The following is a 4,335-nucleotide window of genomic DNA, read 5'->3' on the forward strand; positions in this document are numbered from 1 at the left end:
TTCCATGGAATTTGGGCAAGTGATGCACACTCTTTCAGGTTCACCTGGAACACTTCTGTGCAATTTTCCATTCTTTCTATTCCCTCATCTTGTGAGTGAATGTCCATATTGCAGTGTACTCTTGGTATCCACACCTTAAAACAACATCAACAAAACTATGGCACGTTGGGATGCTGGGTAAATGGCCTCAGTTCCTCCACCAGCTGAACTTGATGTGGATAGGAAACGTACATGTATCTTGGTAGACTACTGAGTGTTTATCAGTTACAGTGGTCTGCAATGTCGTAACTATTGGGTCAAAGACCCAAAAGAGGTAAGAATGAACGCTAGTTTTCTTTGTATCTTCAGAGTTCAGAATGCTCTATAACCATGACCACGTTCCCAAAAGGGCTCAATCCCTTCATCTGGGCATTTACCCCATAGATCAAAGGTTACACTTGGCCAGGCTCGCTTAATTGGGTTGGGAGGAGATTGAATTCATACTCAAGTCTTCTGATTCCTGAATCTTTGTCATTTTACTTCCTACTTCCCTTTGGCTTCAAAGGAAAACCAGAAGAAAATCTACTGGCCATCCGAAGATATGGGAATATCAGTTTAACAAAAAGGTTTATGTTTAAGATTCTTAAGGAATCTCAAGGAATTCATAAGGATGGCTTTCCTGGTAGTCAGCATTAATAAGGTAGGAATTAAATCTGTTTTGTTCACTTGCAACCACATCCTCAAGGGTTTGGTTGAGTGTAACAATAGTATAGGTACTGAATGAATACATGTTGGGTGAAATGCTTGTTTACATGTGGGGATATGTGCATATGTTGGGAGGAGAATTGGCTCCAGTTCATTGGGTCTGAGTCTCACGTGTCTAGAAGGAGGTTGACATCCACTCCTAAGACACAAAGAAACATCACCATTCCCTCCTTTACTCCCATGCTGGAGTGCTCACAAGTATGTTCAAGCCCAGCCACGGAACAGACGCTGCAGGAAGGGTGGGGCATCATTCAATGCCCACCATTTTCCCAGAACGCCACTCACACCACCAAGAGCAATGAGGGAGGAGGGACATGAAGGCCACTCAAAAATGAGGGCAGAAAGTTGGAAAAAATAAATTAGAGAAATAGAGAGACAGGGAAAATTAAAAAAAAAAAAAAAAAAAGACTTGCTTAAGTCTATAAATCCCCACAAGCGTCTTCAGTATGGTCTAGGGCAAGATGCAGAGGTAGCCATAGGAACTCTGTGACCACAACCTGAGAGGCCTCTTCCTTTGCCAAACCCATCTGCTCCAGCACACATGACACCTGGAGTGATGGCACTCAGGGAAATAGGTAAGTGAATGGTGTCTGGCTGGAACTGCAAGAGTATGCAAAAAAAATAAGAATAAATAGCAGGAGATAATGCTGGAGACCAGGGCCAGAGGTCAGAGAGCCTTGAGTGGGAGGACAAATAATTTCAAACTAGAGGTTCATGGAACCTAAAGTTGTCTTCCTTCACAAGCCAGCTGACTCTAGGCTCAGTGTTTCAAGGTTCATATTCTCCAGATCTCTTATGGCCAGAAAGTTCTCTGCCTCTTCCTCCTGGACCGCAGGGACTACAACGGTACCTTCCCAGAAAGTCTGGCCTGATGATCAGCCCCAGACTAACAGGGAAACAGCAAAATGGTTTCTTGAGCCTTGTAGCCTGACACAATCTCCTTCCCTCCAAATGTCCACCATTCTGAGGACCCACCCAAGAATCATAATCCCGGGGTTTGACTTTTGGTTCTCTCTGTAACCTCAGAACGCGTGGCCACTGAGCACTGAAGTGAGATGCCCTGTTATAGTCATTTGAGTGGGGACACAAGTTATAGGAGCAGACGATCTAGCGGGGCAGTCATGGGAACTGTAGCAAAGGCTGAGAGAAGCCTACCCATCTCATACAAGAGACCGCACGACAGAATGGGGGATGGGCAAAGATGAGGAGAATCTGCAGAAGGCTTGAAGTGAGGTTCTTTGGTTGTGTCTTTATGGCAAGTTATATGTGTTCTTTGTAGCAAGTTATTTTGTTGTTGTGAGCCTCAGTTGATTGATAGATAGATGAGATAGAGATAGAGATAAAGATAGAGATAGAGATAGAGATAGAGATAGAGATAGAGATAATATCTTACACCAGGTATACGTTGTAAGAATTTAGATAAACTTATCTGAAGACAAAACATCATTTTAATAATAATAAATCACACTTTGGAGATGTCTCCTCTACTTGATTATATCTATCTATCTATCTATCTATCTATCTATCTATCATCTATCTATCATCTATCTGTCTATCTATCTATCTATCTATCTATTACATCTATCTTGACTTTCCGCTGCCTTAGTGGATCTGCTATGTTACCAAAGCATATCTTAAACAACAGTAAAACCCCTAAAAGCACTATGGTTAATCATTGCATGTATGCCTTTCCCATAGTTGTGAATTGCACCAATTTATGGAACGACAATATTATGTATATCGTTACATCTCTAGCAACTAGAATACTTTGTGTTCTATAAATGTTTGAGAAGATCGTATAATGGTTAATCATATATTAGTTTCTTACTCTGTGTCAGGCATTATGCTAAGAACTCTAAACATATTATTCTGATATAATCCTCACTCTAATACTATGCAGTCTCACAATGAAGCATGCCTTAGAGTCACATGGAGGGCTTGTTAAAACACAGAACTCTGAGTCCCAGGTCCAGAATTTCTGATTTAGCAAATCTGGAGTGGGGACCTAAGAATTTGCATTTTTCTAACAACATACCAGGTGATGCTGGCGCTGCTGTTCCAGGGACGACACTGAGAATCATTGCTGAAGTTACCGTTTGCATTTTAGAGGTAAGAAAGTTAAATCTCCTGGAGTTGAATAACTAGCTGTATTGGTTTTCTGAAACAGCTGTAACAAAGTGACACAAACTGAGAGGCTTACACAACAGAAATCTATTGTGTCATAATTCTGGAGACTAGAAGTCCAAGATCAAGGTACTGGCAGGGTTGGCCACTTCTGAGGGCTGTGAGGAGTGGGTCTGTTCCAGGCCTGTCCCCTGGCTTCTGGTGGAATTTTGACAGTCTTTGATGTTCCTTGGCTTGTGGAACAATCACCCCAACTGTGCCTTCACGTCCACCTGGTGTCCTTCTTCTCTGCATGTCTGTGTCCACATTTCCCCTTTCTATAAAGAACACCTATTGGACTAGGGCCTATCCAAATGACCTCATAGTCACTTGATTACTTATGTAAAAACTCTATCTCCAAATAATGTCATATTCTTAGTTACTGAGGGCTAGGACTTCAACATATACATTTTGGGGGAACGCAGGTCAACCGTAACACCAGCCTAATCTCAAGGTCACACAGCCGGTAGGTGTTAGAGGCAAGAGTGAAACTCAGGACTGTGATTCCAGAGCCCACACTTACAGTCATTTCACTGGTTAGACTCCTTGGTAAATGAAGTAAGTGAATAAATATACAAGTAGATCAAAGATGCTGCTAGAGAAAAATTAAAGCCCTGCTTTTATGTCATGACAACAGAAACTTCTCCCTGTACCTTGCGAAGCACAAGAGAGACACTCTTGAACTCTGACATTGTGATTGGTCTGGTGAATGATACAAGAGGACAGACATAGACATGATTGTCCCCAGTGCACAGCTGCCATTCAAAGTGTCCCAGTCAAGAAGTTTGACTTTTCTGTCTTGCTTACAAATAACACAGTATGTTCAGGGCCTCAAACTAGAAAGTTTCCGTTCGTCAATGACTTTCTTGGACCTTCCTTTATCTAATCAGAAGGAATGCCTAGCCATTTCAGAAGGGCCTGGTGCAATGCTAAAGATAGTGTCTCCCCCCCCCCCTTTTTTTTTTCTGGGACAGAAAGGCAGCCTCCTCGGGGTCTGGTACTGCAATGGCTGTGGGAGGGGGAGAGGAGCAAGGTGGGAACGAGCTAGCTAGGTCAAACAGCATGGTTGCATTTTCTCCCCGACTCTTGAAGGCTGAGATTTGTGGATAACATAAAAGGTTACAGCCCCTCTTTGGAAGCCACAAATAACCCTGCTTGGGCCATGACAGCTCAGCGGCCCTTGGCGTGCCATTACACATTTCTGCCTGGGATTCCAGCAGTGCATTCGAGCAGCTGGCCCCAAAGTGTGGTCTCCACAGAGCGTGTCGTAGGAGCTCTGGGTCGCTGGGGAGCTGTTCCCTCCTATGACTCAATGCCCAGAGACAGAGCTCAATCTAATGAAATTACATACTTTCTGGAGTGATTAATAAACATGGTCTATTTCTCCATATGGGATGAATATTGTTAAGTGAAAGGAATGTGGGTTTG

This window comes from Prionailurus viverrinus, chromosome A3, assembly GCF_022837055.1.
Source record: "Prionailurus viverrinus isolate Anna chromosome A3, UM_Priviv_1.0, whole genome shotgun sequence".
Taxonomy (NCBI): domain Eukaryota; kingdom Metazoa; phylum Chordata; class Mammalia; order Carnivora; family Felidae; genus Prionailurus; species Prionailurus viverrinus.